An 18,965-nucleotide genomic window follows, 5' to 3' on the forward strand; every position below is an offset into this window, starting at 1 on the left:
AAGTTGGCATGGTCACGAAGGCAGGTAAGGAGGTGGCCTTTAAATAACCTGCTGAAACTGAGGCAAGATGAAGGCAGAATTTCACACCCTATATTGTATATCTGAGTATATTATTTCATGCATCCAACTTCTTAATTTAGGTATGTAGATGGATTGTGGAACAGATAAAGTTGTCTGTGGGAACTCTAAGATGAGGGCAGTGACTTGTGCACTCACTACGTTCCCTCTTATTGAGAACAGTTCTTGTACATCACTGGCCACAACACTACCATAGAGGCTTTTCCCCCCCCCTCTGTGCTCTCTCCTATCCTACATCCTAGTGTACTCACAAAATATTATTTGCTGTGAAGGCTGCTGGCTCTGAAAACTGTAATGTAGCACAGCTAATCTTACGGGGAAAAATTTAAGAAGACCAGTGACCATTAAACTCATGGACCTTGAAAGACAAATTGCAGGAACTTGTGCCTTCTGATCAACAAATCAATATGATTACACAGAAGCTTCTTATTGTTTAAAATACACTCCACATATCTCACAACTTTGACATCATACCCTACTTGTACACTTTGCTTACTTATACATTCTACCTACTTATCCATATTTATACAGCTCACTTACTTACACATTCTATAACTTATAACTTCCACATATCACACTACGTATACCTCTTACTACTGTTACATGATACAGTATGTATACATTTTGCAAATGCTGTGCATGAGATCTCACATTGCTTGAGTGGTTTCTCTATTTTGTCCATGAGTTCTGCACACACCTTTCTGATAGTATGATTGGTTTTAATTTAGTGCAGCACAGTCCTCTTTTTTTTATCTATTCCTTGCTATCTTGGTATTTAGTTTTTCAGCTTCTTCTTCCTTGATTCTTTTCCACTTTAGCACAGTTTACCTTTCAGTCCTTGATGAATTCCTGAGGGCTCTAACAGGTGGGGCTCCTGGTCCAGGCAAGCAGCGTCAAGATGATGACAGCAATCAAAGACAAAACCCATCCCGTGATCAGCAGCCAAGTTAGCCCAGGAAATCCAAACAAGACAGCAAAGGACAGGAACCAGATATAAACTTGTCCTCCTTCTCTCACTTCTCCCCTGGAACCTTCAGACTGGAGCTTAAAAACCCTCTTGGGGCTGATGTGCTGCAGCTGAAGGTGGAAAAGCCAGGTGAAGCTGGTGAGGGTAATTCCAGCCTGGTCCCACTCTGAGGGCTCTGATAAGAATAGGTAAAGATGGTTTGCCTGGGGCACACTATCAAGGTTCAAATACCTTACAACAACAAATAAAATAGATTCATATAGCACAAAACATGACAAAACTTGAACATTGCTTCACTTCATTGGGGGTTTATGCATTACTTGTTGAACTGGTAATGGTAACAACAGAAAGTAGATTGAAAAATAAAAGGTGAATGGGAGAGGGGCTCATCTTTGTCCTTGTAAACCAGTAAGCAGCTAGACCTAGTCTATCTGTCACTTTGCTTCAGAAACCCATGCCAGTATAGGTGTATGAGGCACTTTTTTCTTACCTTTGAAGAACTGCATTTCCCCTTAACAGGATGCTAAACTCCTTATGGAAACACAGATAGTAAAAGATCATGTTAAATTTATCAGTGAGTAGTTTTCTTCATTGACAGAGTCTAGTTTCGGGAAGTATTTAACAAAGAACAGATAAATCTAAGATAGATCATAAAAAGTAATTCCCTATTTTTTTTTCTACTTAGCCTAATTTAGACTAGCTCAGAAGACCTTCTTTAATCATCTGATATCATAATACAGAAATGTGTTTAGCCTTACCAAAAAAAAAAAAAATCTCAGAGCTGAATCACTGAAATAATTGATCTATTTAAGTTCTGCTTCAGACACATTTCAAGGGCATACGTTATTTCTACATGTCATTAAAAAGACTTGGTGCATTGCTACAATTAATTATTTTATTGATATTAAAGTGGAATGAGATTTTTGGCCTCTCAACTCAATTGTGTGTGGGTTTTCTTAATATGGTGTTTAATTCTGTGAGGACTTTGAAGCTATATATGTTAGCCGATAACTTGAAACTGAATCCTGAACCCCTGACTAGTAATGTACTTGAATTTGGAAGCATTACATGAAAATTAGTTTTTGGAGGTTTGGATGGATAAAAAGGAAATTGAAAACACACACAAAAGTGCAAACCACATGACTTTAAAAAGTTGTGTTTTATGACTTAAAACACTTGTTTTTCACAGGTCCACAAAGACTGCCATGTTCAAGGAGATGAGCAGTTTTCACTACATATCACTTCTGAAAGTGGTCAGCACCATGTCCTGTCTTGGGAGACACAGCAACAGCACCTACCATGTTTCGCAAGTAAATCTCAGGGCACCTCTACTTAGAGATAGGAAAAACAGAGGACAGGGAGCTGAAGTGACATTTGGGACATCACCCAGCAGCCAAGACAGACAATCCAGATCTTTGGAACATTTCAGTGCTGGAAGGACACTTCACGAAGCTTTCTTCCAGTATTCACTGAAAGGTTTGCTGTAGAAATTTCTTCCTGGCCTGAAGCAGTTTGTGGCAGCAATCAGAGACAGTGCACTATTGATTTAACTTACTCCTGTTCAGGCACTTTCTAACTTGCTTTGGAGCCTGACGTCTGTAAATCAGGGAGCTGCACAGTGTCACCCTCAGTGTGTAAATTCACCTTAGATGGAGAAAAGAACTGGGCCACATTTGTCTAATCTTTTTGTGAATACTTTTGTGAATACTAAGTGCTTGGTCTCAGTGACCTATTGCAGTTCTGACTTGACAGGTTAATTATAAGTTATGTGGAAAAAAAGTATTTATTAACTTTAAACTTTATTGCACTTCAACTTCACTTGCTTGTTCCCTTATTCTTGTTTTAGTAAAAGGTAGATAGGAGCCCCACATTTATCTTACTATTTCTTCTGTCATGTCCACTATCCCTGAATTAAGTACTGCACATTTTTTATATTTCTACTCTCTTACACAACAAAATATATTGAATTCTTGTGAGGTGAATAAAAGACCTTGCTCTCATTAGACAGATGTCATTTGAAAGGGCCAAGACTATGTTTCAACATTGTCAATCTGCAACTGTAGAGAGGCTCAAGATCTCTGTCTTTCCATGATTATACCTCTGAGGCAAAGGCTCAGTAGGAAGCAGTTATGTCTGTAGAGAAAACAAATGACACTTTGTCCTATCATTCGCAGACTGTGAAATCTCTTTAGTCCAAACTGAGAATAGAATGCTGTCCTGAGAGCAAGGAACCCATTCAGACAACCATTTGAAAATACTTCTAAACCAGCCACACATCTACCCTCTCTCAGTTACAGAATACACATTATGTTTCTCCTAACAGGAGGGATGGAGCTGCCATCCCTTCACATTTCTTCACCAGAAAGATTGCCAAGCTGGAGCCATGCAAAGCAGTGGCTGGGGACCAGGACCAGCCTTGTATCTATATGCTGAATCCCACCCAGGATGCATGGGGAAGTAGGGGAAGAAGGTGGCCTTTTGTCCCCAGCTGGAGAGCTGGCACAAAGTTGCGCCTGTCTGTGCTCAGGAAGGCAAGGTGACCACTGCAGGGTTGCTGCTCTAAGCTGGATACCGGGGAGGCTCAACCTCTTCTTTCTGAAGGAATTAATGGTCTTCATCTCCTTTGGCACTGACGTTTCCAATATTTTCTTCAGGGAGGACCCCTGCAGGAGAAGAGCTACACTACACCTCTGTTCACGTCCTAATGCACTCTCACTGTTGCAGGCCAAATTTCTGCCTCTTTTTCTCTGCTGTCAGTTTCCGAGTGGCATTTCTTCCACCACCAGTGATGCCTCTAGTGCCTCTAGCTTTGTTGGTCCAGCCCTTAGTTCCTCTCAGGAATGGTTAGTACTTATGTTCTCAAATGCATTCTGAATTCCACTTGCAATGAGCATTTAAGCTTATGGTATATGCCATCCTTTATTTCCCTATTCAGCAAGGAACACTAAACCTCTGAAAGGCAGTGCTGCCTGTTCCATGCTGCTGTGGGAGAAGCAGTATTTGCTATGATTCATTGCAGTACCAAAGAGCTGTCTTGGACTCTCCCAAGGCAGATAACCTGCTAGAGAATCAGTGTGGCATTCACAGGTACAGCAGATGCATTATTACAATTAACAGTGTCTCCTTTAAAAGTAATGTACTGTCAATATTAATAGAACTCATCCTGTGCCATTCTCCATGAAAATGCTTGGGTATGAAATACTTAGACTTGATCAAATTGCATCCTCTGGCATTAATAAATAAATGCCTTAGGTTTTATCAGAGCTCAGATCAATGGTTTTTTTGCCACAGAAATTAATAAACCCAGCAGACACACAGTAACATGTAGATGCATTTGAATACCCCAGCTGTAGTTGTTCTACTTCATAGGCTGGCTTTGCTGTTCTTTAACCTCTGCCATAAGGCCAAACCTAGGAGAAATGTTGAGAGAAGGAGAAAGAGAGGGAGGAGGATGGAAGGAGGAATTATTCAGAATGCAGGGAAAAAGTGGAAGAGGCACATGCCAACTGAGTCTGCCGAGTTCTAGAGTTCATGGAATTGCTGTTAGCTGGAAGGCAGGATTGCGCAGTGCTTTATCTTTCTGGGTACCACAGAGAACAGCAGATAATTCTTCCAGAAACTTAAAAGTTTTCTTTCATTTGAAATGGCCCTTAATCAGGTACTATGAGCTTCTGAAGAATAGTTTGGAAAATCTATCTTCTATTTACTCTTATCCTTGTTGCCTAATCTTTTGTAATTGTCTGTATTATAGCAGGAAATGCTGCTTCTTCCTTCTAAAAAATACCAATTTTGACTATACCAATATGATTTTTTTAAATGTAATTATTTTATTTGTTGCTTGTGCTGTATTTAGAAATCTTGGCAAGGCAGGAAATTAAAAAATAAAAGGACTGCTGCTTCTGGGCTATGACGGTTTTGCCTCTATCTATTTTTATTCAATAGACAACTATTCTCAGAGTCTTATTTCACAATCATTTGCATTTCATGAAATAACAAATCCCTGAATCCTGTGCTTGTACAAGCAAATACTTGTATTTCTTACATTTCTCTAGTTTCTCTAGGTATCTCTGCAGACTCCTGTACTTCCTTCTCAGCCTGCAAACAAACTGACAACAATAAATAGAGTGCGGATCCCACATGTTCTTTTCAGTTAGGGTGAACAGGAAAATATGGGCACAAAGCCATTTTTTCTGTTTTTACTTGCAGGTCACCTTTGGGGGGTGAAAATAATTTATATCTTGGGTGTGTGAAATGACAGGCTTGTCCAACATAAGCCTGAGCAGCTGCAAAGATCAGCCTGAAGGCCTGGAGGAGACCACCTGCCATATGGGATTCCCGAAGCTCTTCCCGTACCTATTCACTGCAGCAGCAACAATGCACAAAATGCTGATGAGAAGAGTAAGCATTAATTGCTTCTGAACTTCACTGTTTTATGACCAAAAGTTTACTTTCCATTTCCAGTTAAGTCATCATTCAGTGAACCTTCATAATGCTTTTGAGCTAAAACCAGCCTTTATTGTGTTTAAATGTAATGTAGGGGGCAAAGCTGGAATATAAGAGGTCCCTTCGATGTACGTGTGATGAGATGTCTGAGCAAGGAGATTGGTGACATTTTAAGGGCAGCATTAATAGCAGTCAGTCCCATGGGGCTTGACTCCAGCACGCACAGGGAGTGTCCCCATCCCAAGTATTGGGGGTCTATGGGAATCTCTCCTGGCCCCTCTGGAACAGGTGCAGTTCCAAGGTTAAAATCCTGATTCCGACTCCAAGCTGGAAAAAATTGCCTGTTTCAACCAGGTAACCTTTCATTCAAATGTCTTATTAAGGCAGTACTTTTTAGGTGAGGACATGGCAAGTGCCTGTGTGGTATTTGTGGCAATGGCTGTGTCTTTGGCCGTGAGCACACACTGGTACCCCTGAGCACAACAGGAGGGGAGATGTTCAGCCATCATCCCTTACTGGCTCAATGGTACCAAGAGCAAGAGAGTGTGGAGAAGGGCCAGGAAAAACGTCTTCTCTGGAGCTGTTTGAGAGGCACAGCACTGGATTTACTGCAAAGGAAAGGGAATATTACATTTACTGAAAGAAAAATTCCGCTCCCTCCTTCCCTTCTTTGAGTTTCTCCAACTGGCTTGAGAGTCTGAACATTTTTTATCTTTAGGAAGTGATAACCACTATGGAAGAGCTAAGGAAAACAGAAGCAAAGAGATGCGTTTTATTTTGCATTGAATGGAACAGTTCTGCTTTTGAAGAAAAAAAAAAACCCTGCCTTTTTACTTTCCTAGGGAAAAAACCCACTATTGTTTGCATATTCCAAACAAAGAGGCAAAGATGAAACTCCACTGAGCTGGTCATGGTTTCCCAGAAGTTCAGTTTCGGTCCTACCATCCTTTTTTTTTTTTATTCCCTTCTCTAAATTTCCTGACTGATCTGCTCCAGTGTTGCTCTCATGCTGCCTCCTTCCCAGTTTTCTTTTGAAGTAAATTTAGTGGGACAGTGAAGACATCACTAAGGACAAATGCAGAGTGAGGACACTGACTTATTTTAACACACAGGCTCAGATCTTTGTCATATTAAGTGATTTCTGAAGGACTGCAAATTCTGACACTGCATGTGCACAGATAGCTCAATTTTAATGTGATATAAAAGAAAAATCTGCTTAGTGTTCAAGTAGAAATTTGCACTTGCAAAAAAAGAAAAAATAATCCTAAAGAGAAATCTATCTTGATAGCTCAATTTCATTTCTTCCAGCTCGAGAGAAGCAATTGTGTCCTTCCCTTGTTTACAATGCAGTGGAAGGAAACGAGTCACTCTCAGTGATGTGAGCTGCAATTAACAAATCAATAGCCCCTTCCCCTTAACAAAAGCCACAGTTCTGTGCTGGGCTGATATTTTATTCCTTTATTGTAATCAGCATGATGGATCTTTCTTTAGTCACTGCAGGTGTGTCCTCCCACTTACAAACTCGTGTGGCAGAAACAGGTGTGAGTGAGCAGAGGGCCTGAGCTGAGCTCCCTGCACAGCCCCAGCCCTTACAGCAGCCGGGTCCCTCTGCTCCACTGTGCAATTACTCACCTCGTTCCACTTCAGTGCCCTGTGTATATTCCTAATGACTCACCATATGACTAAGTGGAACAAATCTCCAATGACATAAAATGCAAAACGTACATTTTAATCAGTAAAATATTTAGATGTCTGCTGAGTGTATGTTTATGAGAAAGTTATTTGTTTCTAATCACTGAGAGGTGCTCCAGTGGAACTAATTGTGATAGATTATTTTCTTGGTTCTAACAATTTATCTGATGAACTTAGGCTACACTTTTTCTTTGTCAATGGAATTTGTCTGGACTTCTCTAAATATGTGTATTATTTGTAACTGTTTGCCAAATTGCTTTACCAATGGTTCTTGGTTTTCAGATCATTTGTGAGCTGTTTACAGCCTAGTACTTGCCTATGAATAGGAGAGATACATAATTTTGTTTGGATTAGTCATGTGGTCTTTAACTGGATGAGCAGGACTTCTGATGTGATCTTCAGCCCTTATGAATTCAAATTTTGCTTCTTGTGGCTACTTATTGATTCACTTGTGTTTCATGGCTGCTTCCTTTTCATGCCAAGATAATCACTAATAAATTTATTTATGGAAAGCAAGCATAAACTGGACATGAATATACAAAGCTTATTCTGAGCTTGGGGATTTTCTAGGGGGAAAAAAAGATTGGGGGAATTAAAAATAAATGACAGGCAAATATTTATGCTCCAAGAATCCTTCACTCCCACTGAAACACACACAACATAGATACAGCTCTCTCTTTAAATAAGCGGACACTGACCCTGGTGGTTTTACACTCAGAATTCCTGTTGGCTTCCACTGTCTGGAAATTGGCTGAAGGTTAAGTATATAGATAAAAGGTCACCAGTTGTCACAAAATAAGTCATAACTATTACAATTTGTCATTTAACAACTTGAGAAACATTAAAGTAATGAATTCTCTATTATACTTTCCTAGTAAATGCATTCTTGGCATGATAAGAGCATCAAGTAAGAGTCAAATGTGTGAGTATAACCCAGAAAAATAGCTGACATCTGGGCACTGGAAAATGAAAAGCTAACTTTTCCTGTAATGTAATTAACCCTTGAAACAGCTAAGGTTTATTTGAATGGGGAAGCATCACAAGATACATTTATTCTTGTCATTGGGTCATTTTTGCCTTTGTTTGAGAGGTGTCATACTTGATAGAAACCAATTAGAACTGAATTTGATTTTGCGAATTATTCATTTAATCTTTAGTTCTCATTTATCAGTCTAGAAAATAAGGTAATTGGAATACATAGTGAACATGGATTAAGTGATGTATATTATAAGAATATTTGAAATTTGTTTAATAATTTTACATATTTCAGCCATCGGGAAGTATCTTCAAAGACATGGACAGCTGTCATTATTTGACGTATATATATATATTTCAAAATCTTGTTTATTCCAAAACTGAGGTCTTTGTGCCAGTGTTCAGACCTGTATTTCACTCTCCTTGTTTTTATAGACCATGTTAATGGTGGTGTGGCCATGATGGTCTGAGATATATGAGAAGTAATTACAGAAGTGTAGCTGAATGTCAGTGGATACCTAATAGGAGTTTAAAATATTGTCAAGGCACAATGATGTACTGTTGCATGATACTTATATAGTAAAACCAAAGTTAACTTTAGCAGGAGTTTGGGACAATGCTTTCAGATTTCAAGGATCTCTTGAGACTAGGGAAATACTCTTCAAAGGGGACCAGCAGTGCTGCCTAACTCTTAAATGGGCCCTTGCATTAGTTCAAAAGATTTAGCACAGAGGAAGAAACAAATAGTCAGCTGTGCAAAACCAGTAGCAGACATTTTACAAAATTAGTGAACTTCCCCCATCTTCTGTAGTGTATTTCCTCATGTATTTTTTTTCTTTACTTTTTCTGCTTTGTAGGTTCTGTATATATCACTGATTGCTCCTGAGAGTATATAAAGATTCAGTCCTCCTGTGCTAGAGGTCAAAACCACATGAGCACTGTCTCCTCTTAAGCATATACTGGACACAAAACCCAACAGAACTGCATGAATGGTGGATTGAGGAAATGTCAGAATTGCATGGATTAAGGGGTGAGGAAAAGTATTTTCAGATTTCTGAGAGTGTAAAAAAGTTCAGATGAGCTGGAGGCATTTTATGTCTCTCCCAGAACAGTGTTAGAGCTTCCCCGATCCATGAAACAGGGTCTGAGAAGGCAATGCCAGGCTTTCAGCCAGCTTGTGCCTTCCTGAACAATGCCAGTATTTGGAACCTCTGCTTCATAGGGATATGACAGAGTCAGCCCTGCTGGAGTGGGCCTTTGTGCATGAGTGCTCTGGGTCCTGTGTGCACTGACAAGGACACTCAGTCTGGGGAGCAAAAGACCTCTACAGGGCCATGATGGGGAGCCTGTTTTCTAGGGAGCAAATTCCAGACTAGTAATGAATAAAGAACCTGCCCATACCAGGAAATGTTATGCCTCTGTCTAATGTGTGAGAATCCAGGGAATTTCTTCTTTCCTAGCAGTTAAACTGGATGACAGAGTCAAAACTAGGTGTGAATGCTCAGGAACACTCAGCTGAGCTATACCTGGCTCCAGCTCCCTCTGCTCTTTGCTCTGCAAGATCCATCCAGTTTTGTCAGTGAGAGACTCAAGCCCTTCTCCCTGCTTTTCAGTGGTGCTGGTTCTGTCTTCCCAGTTGCTCCTCTCTAGTTCAGGGCTGTTTTTACATGTTCCTCACAACGGATAAGTAAGGCTGAAGCCAGCCCAGACAGGCAGGATTTTAATGGTCAACAGACTCCAGGCACATCTGGTTTCCCTATTGCATTGGTGTCATAGGTTGATACATTGCAGTCAGTTTTCTTCTTAGTCGTTGCTGGAGCCCTCCAGTCTGGTATTGCCATCACTGAACAGGAGCTGAGCTCCCACATGGATGGGCATTCTGTCCTGCACCACATGGTGGGTAAGCACAAGATTGGTGTATGGATTTATGGCGCTGTGTGTTTTCACTCAGGAATAGCCTTTAAGAATACCTTGCTATCTCTAGGAAGCCCCAACCAGTGTTAAATTATAGCGCTATTATATGGCAATGGCACCTGGTGGTTACTGGAAGCAGAGTTTATGCACTTCTTAATGAATCAGGGCACCACCAATATCTTACCAGGGTAGGGGGTTAATATATCAATAACCAAACTTCCCTTTGAGCCAAGCAACAATCAGACCTATGAGCTTGGTTGATTTTGTATGTCAGGCTGGGTACACCTTTTAAAGCACAGAGATAGAACAGCTTTGCATTCTGAATAGCTGTGTTGGTCACAGCAAAGTATCCCAAGTCCTTCAGCCTCTTCTAAGTTTGAAATTAAACATATACTGCATTTTATTATATGGGTATTTATTTCTCATAGTGCTTTCTTGAATTTTGTTTTTGTATCCTGGAATATCAGTATGCATTTTCTAGTACCTCAAATGTTTTCTGTAATACAAATCATGGAGTCACATCAACAAAGAAAATTCATCTTTCCTCTTATTTGTATTCAGCTCATGTAATTTTATCCTGGAATGGTAAAAATAGGTTTGAGAGATTCACATATAATGTTCATCAGATCTTAATGAATGTGTGAAGTGATTCCATCACAAATGTGTACTTATAACTTCTGCACAAGGTCAGACTTTGTCAGTATTGATTTGGAACAGAATTAAAATGCCAGAAGTTGTCCAGTTTATCATCAAGCTGCTGAAACCATCTCCTCTCTGATATTTCAACAAAGAAGCCTCAGGCAATCACAGTAATTATTCTGAAAAGCAAATCTCAACTACTTTTAAATGCAAAATTCTCTGTCCTAGCCAAATGATTGTTAGCAAGGGATTACAGCATTATAAAAGATACTTTGCCCTTCCTTATGCATGAATCAATCTTGTTTACATCTGACCAAAAGACAAAAACAAAGAAAAAAATTCAGTCAAAAATTTCTAGAGATCAGGTTTCAATGCATAGTAGATGTTGTCAATAAATACAGAATACTTCAAGTGTTCAATAATACCTACTTTTTAGCTGAAGCTTCTTGTGAGATAAATCAATACACTCCAATAAGACCAAAGTTTGTTCTATGATAACCTTCAAGTTATTTCAATTAAAACAAAATAACAAAATATTCCCTCACCTGAAATAATCTTAAACCTGGTAAGAGAAGTTTTTTCTTTCAAACTCAGAGGCAAAGGTTGGAAGGCACATGAACAAACGAGAGAGTTGTGGGACTCTCACTTGTTTCACTGGAGCAAGTCTTCTTACATGCTGTCAGAGTAGCTGAGATAAAAATAAATAAATAAAAATAGAATGTCACAGTAAGGAAAAGTACATGTCAGCCATAGCCTGCTCCTGCTATGGAACTAGGGAGAGAGGAACGAATTACAGCAGGGTAGACCTGGAAGGCCAGGTTCCATGGCAAGCAACAGTTAGCACATCCTAATCCTGTTTTTTAAAGGGGGTCTTACCTGTCTGTCTTCAAAGAAGGGCTTAGAACAGGGATCTGACTGGAATTGAAATGTTAAAGCTGTAGGGAAGAACAGGCTATATAGATTTAAGACACATGGCTTGACCTCAGTTGAGGCTGGATTCTCTGTCCCCATTAAGTGACTCTTGCAGGCTTTTGTAGATCATGTTCTGCCTAAAACAATGCCTGGGCTCTCTTTGGCCACAGTGCAGTGCAGCACCCAAGTCCTCCAAGCCAAGGACAGCCTGCTACGGAGTATTCCCCTTCTAATGAGGCCAGATCTTCTACCTGATAGCACTCTACATCACTCAACTGACTAGTTCATTTAGGTTTAAATGGCCCTTCTGCCTGAAGAAAAGTGTTGGCTGCTGTCTTCATCTGTCATGGCCATCTGCTCTACTCTTCTTCTCAGCATGACTAAAGTAACTTACATATGAGAACAGATTGTGGGACACACATTAACCTCTTTAGAGACCATAAATGATCCCCCAGGAGTAGAGAGCTTACCCTTTAACTCTGATTCCCCTTCTCTTGCAAGCACACATGCGCCACTATTCCCATATCTGAGTGTTTCAGGCTTCTCAAAATAACTGTCTATCTAATTTTCTCTTTGGGGCACATTTTGCTTTCAGTTTTTACAGACTTTCCACTGACGTTAGTGAAAGCTATGTGCACATATTAAGGGCAGCATATGTCCCAGAGTCAATGCTTTCTTTTTTCTCATGTCTTTTCTACTATAGTGGAATAGCATCTTAAATGTGTGTCATTAAAAAGTAATAACATGCTATGACTTTTTGAGCTCTGTCATTGTACTCACTGAATGAACTTAGATAATACCCGAGATAATCATCTTAAGTACCTATCATCAAACATCCTTCCTGTAAACACAAGGTTGATGGGGGTTAGTTGGATAAGATATAAATCTTACTATCAATGGTTCCTAAAAGCAGGTTTTATATAGAAAGATATAAGTGGAAATGTTTCTTTATTTAGTGGATTTTTAAAAAATAGTATATATTTCCATATTGATTTACTTCATATGTCTAGACTGTAAGACAGTTGCTACACAAGGATGTTGCTTTTTGACAGTCCCCTCTTTGATAATGTTTCAGTTATTAGATAAACCTACAAGTTAAACAGCCGCATACTTCAAGTGTTTGAACCTTTCTATACCTTTGTGTAACACTCACATTGCAAAAATTTGATCATTTGACAGTTTTGATTTTGAACAGAACTTACAGGACTTTTGAATTTCAGGATATATTTCTGTAACTAAGCAACACTCAGAACCACACAAAGGTTACTGTGCTGATGATAAGAAGGTGGCACTTCACTAGAACTCAGTTCATCATATCACCTCATTTCCTATTAAGACCTAAAATCTTCTCCCAGATTTTCTGACAATGCCAAAGTATACCCAGGTCTGCAATTCCTTAGAGAAAGGCGGTGCCTTTGTGTTTATTCTTGTCAGCAGAAAGGGACCTGGGGGTACTGGTTGACAGCTAGGTATGAAAGAAAAGGCGAAAAATCATCATGGCATCAGTAGGAGGGCTCTGCAAAGGGACCCGGACAGGCTCGATAGATGGGCTGAGTCCAACAATATGGGACTTAACAAGTCCAAGTGTCAGGTCCTGCACTTTGGCCACAACAACCCCCTGCAGTGCTATGGGCTGGGGACAGAGCAGCTGGACAGTGGCCAGGGAGAAAGGGACCTGGGGGTACTGGTTGACAGCTGACTGAACATGAGCCAGCAGTGAGCCCAGGTGGCCAAGAAGGCCAATGGCATCCTGGCCTGGGTCAGGAATAGTGTGGCCAGCAGGAGCAGGGAAGTCACTCTTCCCTTGTACTTGGCACTGGTGAGGCCGCACCTTGAGTACCGTGTCCAGTTCTGGGCCCCTCAGTTCAGGAGGGACGTCGAGACACTCAAACACGTCCAGAGGAGGGCAACGAGGCTGGTGAAGGGCTTGGAACACAAGCCCTATGAAGAACGGCTGAGGGAGCTGGGGTTGTTTAGCCTGGAGAAAAGGAGGCTCAGGGGAGACCTTATCACTCTCTGCAACTCCCTGAAAGGTGGTTGTAGACAGGTGGGGGTCGGTCTCTTCTTGCAGGCAACCACAGAACGAGACAGAATGAGAGGACACAGTCTTAAGCTGTGGCAGGGGAAGTTTAGGATAGATGTCAGAAAAAAATTCTTCACTGACAGAGTGATTGGGCAATGGAATTGTCTGCCCAGGGAGGTGGTGGAGTCACCATGCCTGGACATGTTTAAAAAAAGACTGGATGTGGCACTCAGTGCCGTGGTTTAGTTGATGAGGAAGTGCTAGGTTAGGTCATAGGTTGGACTTGATGATCTCAAAGGTCTTTTCCAACCTAGTTCATTCTGAAAATTCTGAAAAATTAATTTTGCTAAATAATGCAACATACTGTAAAGTACAATAATTTAGCCAGAACTGGATCAAGCTGTGATATCAACAGAGATACATTCTGAAGGGTAAGAAACCATGAAAAGAAACTGGGTGATTCCTTTGAAACCTGCCCAGAAGGCCCCACACAGCTATAAAGACTTCCGTCACTGTATCTTCAACTTTTCTTGGGGAAAAAACCAAAACCAAACCAAACAAACAAAACCCAAAAAGGAGCAAATGTGGTTTATATTTATTGGGAGATGGAACTGCAAGAGACAATATGGTTAGAAAATACTCTTTCCTAATCTGGTCACTCACTGAGCATTGAAATAAACTGAGACACCAACTATTTGCTGTCCTGCTTTATGTTCTGACTCACAACCCTCTCTCCCATCAAACAGTGCTTACCTACAAGAATAAACCTATTGAATCCTGAACAGCCAACCCCAGTGAAACTCCCTGTGCTGCCCAGGATAAGTGAAGGGTGCTGAATAGGATTCAGTTTGCATTTTAGCATTGTTTCCACTTTGCTATCTGAAGTCCTACTTTTGTATCACAGGGGAAGGCTAATATTCTTCTGAATGTGACAATTATTTTGTCAGCTGCCCACCAATCAGCACCATGCAGAAACACCCAGGGATGTTTGTACGTTTGCCTGTGCAGAAGTTTACACATTGAGTGCAGGCTAACAGTCCTATTCCAAGCTGACAAGTTTTTTCTATGTGTATCTATTGTAATCGAGGATTTATACATTCAGTTTGTTCAAGAATTTTTATGCCTCTGCCACTGACAAAACTGAGAAATAATTTTTCTTCCTTGAAAAGTAGTTTGTAAGAAATTAATAAGATAGGAATGACAAAAAGAAGCTTAAATGGCTTGGGCAGCAGATATTTCTATTTGCAGAATCAAGACCAGCATGAATTTGTCCCTGCCTGAGGGTGATGGTTAATTTTGGTTAAAGATGTCAGTGTCTTTCTGTTGTGGCATCCCCAGTTGCATAATGAGGATTATAGTTCTTCTCACTTGCTGTGACTCCATGTAACCTTTGCTGGTCTACCCAGCCCTCAGCTATTAAAGAATCACAGCCCTGGAGAGCAGGAGCACAAGTCCCCAAGCTGCTTTGGTGAGTGTTCAGGGTTTGTTTTGGACAGCTGGTGTTAAGCTTGGTTTGCAAAGAGTTTAAAAGCCTTGTGATGAGATAGCTGCTTCCCTTCTCCTCCTGAGGGCTCAGAGGCTCTGCAGCCAATACAGGCAACACCAAAACCTGCAGGTTCACAGATTAAGCCTCTCCCCAGAGAGATTTGTCTTCTGTTCTTGCCCTTCCATGTGAGATTCCCCTTCAGCCCATGTGACTTGTGGGTGCTCTTTTCCTTACTCCACCAGTGGCTGTACAGCTCATTTTGTTCCTGACTGGTATACCTTAAATATTGTTTAAATATTAACAGAAAACCAAAAGATTCCACATGATATAGCTGAAAAAGCACAGGGGAGAAAAAATGATAGATCAGTAAAAAGCTCAGACTCTACCTGTGTCTCTCCAAGCTTCAGTTCTGCAGCCCAAAGAACAAGGGTTCTGGCTCCAGGTAGCCACAAGGAAGAAAGAAATTTTCAGAGATCTCAGGTAATAAAAGCTTTTGTTCCTCTTGATTTAGCGAATGCAGCAAGAAGTAGCCTGGCCTTTGGCCAAGCTAGGCTGGCAGCTAATGCCATGCTCAATTGGGAATCTTCTCCACAAGTAGGGGAGCAAACTCTGCCTTGCAGACAGTCTCAGCTCCCCTGTCGCCCTCTATTGCACAGCAAACAGGAGTAACTGGGATTTTTTGTATGGCCCAAGCATCAGAGAAAGGAGGAAATGTAAATGTCTGAGGTTCAGGTGAAGGCACCACCCAGGTTGGCAGCTTGGCATCATAAGTGGAAAGACCTTAAGTAAGAAATGTGTTAAAACTTCTATTGTAGGCACAGGATAACGTATCCCTGTGAAGATCTCATCCTAGTCTCTGCTAATTGTTTCTCAGCTTAATTCCTAAAGCATGAGATTTTTATATTCCCTGCAAGGTTTCCTTATATTAACTATTTTAATGCCATATGTTCTTGGCACCCTGCATGTTGTGATTCAGCCCTGGATTCTGGTAAATTTCTGACAATACATTTACCTTCATCCCTATTCCACCTGCTCTTCTGTTGTCAGTGTCCAAGACTGTAGCATTTGTGCTGAAAGCTCTGCAGACCTATTGGCATCTCTCACAGAAAGGATTCTGCCTTTAACTACAATTTGTTCATATTTATACAGCCTTCACAGAATCACAGAATCAGAGAATGTGCTGAGTTGGAAGGGACCCACCAGGATCATCAAGTCCAACTCCTGGCCTTGTAATTAATGTGTTTTAGATGAAAATACTTTTTATATCAGCTCTACCTGATTAACACATTTATTTATATAATTTTAAATACTTTTTCTATAACAGTAATTTACAAATCAATAATTCTGGCATGCAATTTTGTTTAATAACATAGGCCAACACTTAATTAGTGCCTCATAATCATGTCAAAATCCTGCTAACACAGTAATATAATATGTGCTGAATGATTTGTTGTTCTAATCCTGGCCTGCTGAAAAGGAAGCCATAATAAACATCTTTTATAATTAATATACAAATGTAAGGAGATTGAGCTTGGACATATCATCTGGATACAGCTTTTGTGGAAACGGTAAGTGATGGTTATGTAAGTTTTCTAGGCCATCAAAATACAGTCCTCCCTGAGGATGTACTAGAGTATGTGTGTACAAGGTCAGGATTAAAATGTCCTCACTGAGCCTCTCTTTAGCTCTATCACGTGCAGCTGTGCCTTGAAAACACTTTGGGCCAGAGACTGTATTTTTCCATTTGTTTTTGGAGAATCTGTAGGAGCACTGCAAGCAAATGATAATAACTCCCAGTGAATCTCCTACTTTTAGAGTAGTCTCATGGGATTTTCCTACCATCTCATGACAATGATGTTGCCCTATTTATTGACCGACTGGGGGGGATCGGCCTTTTGGAAATGGCTGACAGACCACCCCAGCTGAACTCTAAACAGCTCCTGTATGTAAACTGCATTAGAGGAACTCCTAAAACTAGCATGTTCTCCCAGCACAAATAGTGCAGTGAAGTTGACAGAAACCAGTCCAGGATGTGTTGGCTTCGGTGTGTGCAACTTAGAGAACACATCATGTACAGGCACCAAGTCATTTTTTGGTGCAGGATCATCCATTTATTATGGTAGTTACTGAAGAAATCCTGGAAATAAGCAGAACAATTCTAAAAAGAAATGTATACTCATACTGCCTTTCTCTTTTCATTTTGGTATTGAGTTTCATTGCCACAGATGATGCAACACCATCAAGTTAAGCCTGGTCTTAACAGTGTAGCACATACACTGTTGGTGTGCAACTTTTCTGGAGCCTCATTCACCTGTATAGCATGAAGAAAGTACTTTGTAGGTATAGGAGGCACATGTCCTGTGGCTGCATTTTGCACACTTGGGTTTGGCTGCAGCAAGGTCAAAGTACCCCCATATTGGATGGAGGTGCCCAGGAGTACCTTTGCCCAGATCCTTTGGGTCGTCTTTTAACCTCATTGTCAGGGCTTTGAAGATTCCTGACACCGCTCTGACAGACCCCACACAGTCATGCTTTCCATAGGTATCTCTTAGAAAAACTGGTTAAGAAGTAATTGAGCACTGACTACCAAACATCTCAAAGTTTGCAAAACAAGTTTTAAATCTGCTGAATCAGGTGAAATCACAGCCTACTGAGAGCCACCTGTAAGCCTCCTTAGTTTATACATTTGGGGAAAAGATTAAGTAGTGGCTCCATTAAGCCATATGCATATTCATGCAAGATTTGTTATTTGTATACTCATTACTTTTTCTGTCGTATTTAAAAATCAACACCTTTTGTATGCAAATTTCTCCTTAATAATACTTGCCAGCCTTCAAATTAATGAATTGCAAGCATAATTTTGTGCATGACTTTGAATCACAGAACAAATTAAGATTCAGTCACAAAGATGCCATTTATCTTCTGTTTTGCAGTAGATGATTCTCAGTGGCCTGTGCGTCAGCATGTAAATGTTCTGGCTGGAGATACACAGGCTTGTACAAACAAATTAGTGAAAACTTCATCTATTGATAGTGCTTATTTTCTTACGTTCTTGTATGTTTTCAGTAACTGCCAAGTACCCTGAGCATTTTTACCAGCTGTGTGTGTATTTATATATACACTGCATTGACAGAATATCATCTTAACACTACGAACAATATATAAAAGGCCTCCTCCTCACAGATTCATAAGGGTTATGTAAAGATTTGTGTGACTTAAATGTGCCTACAAGTGTTGTCCAAATTGTGAGAAATGAGACAACTCTTAAAAAAATTAATTTATTGAAAACAGAAAAATTGAAAAAATACAGAAATTAGAAAAATATAAAAATTTGGGATCCTATGGCTCAGTAGATGGTATGCCCCAGGAGCGCAGGGATTTGAGATCTTCTGGCTGAGACAGCACTAGACCTCAGGTAGAGAAAAAGAACTTGCAGTGCTGGGCTGACTTTAAAAAAATTACTAAAAGCCTCTTAAAAGGGGTAAGGCTTTGAATGCCCCAGCACCGATGGCTCCCACAGCTAGCCTGGAGAGAGCAAGAGGGGAAAAGAGAAGAGGGCCCGCCTCTCGGCTTCGTCCTTTTTATAGTTTTTGCTCCGCCCCCAGTCCGCCCCTTCAGTCCAAAGCGATTGGTGCTTTCCCTTTGATGGATCATCTCCGTCCACCAATGGCTCATCGTTGTCAGGGAGGGGTGGTATTGGTCAAGATAAGGGAATACAATACCTTCATTAAAATTCAGGTATTCAGGTTGCCATGGGACTTGCCTGCAGAGTAATGGCTCTGTAGCTAAAAATAGCTGCTGGCTATTAAGACTGGGTGGGGTTTTGGCCTTGGAAT

At 40.6% G+C, this 18,965-nt stretch overlaps 1 long non-coding RNA gene across 2 annotated transcripts in view; it reads left to right on the forward strand.

Moving 5' to 3' along the window:
- The window catches only part of LOC108448849, a 73,628-nt gene that overhangs the window by 26,564 nt on the left and 28,099 nt on the right, over positions 1–18,965 (forward strand). Inside the window, exon 7 of one of the 2 annotated variants that reach the window (XR_001864888.1) lies at positions 2,235–4,949. The exons of the other annotated variant lie outside the window; for it this stretch is intronic. This is a non-coding gene — a long non-coding RNA (uncharacterized LOC108448849). Of the gene's footprint in view, positions 1–2,234; positions 4,950–18,965 lie in introns of those variants that run through there. 2 annotated transcript variants of the gene reach the window in all.

The sequence above is a fragment of the Corvus brachyrhynchos genome, unplaced genomic scaffold, assembly GCF_000691975.1.
Source record: "Corvus brachyrhynchos isolate BGI_N302 unplaced genomic scaffold, ASM69197v1 scaffold398, whole genome shotgun sequence".
NCBI classification, from domain to species: domain Eukaryota; kingdom Metazoa; phylum Chordata; class Aves; order Passeriformes; family Corvidae; genus Corvus; species Corvus brachyrhynchos.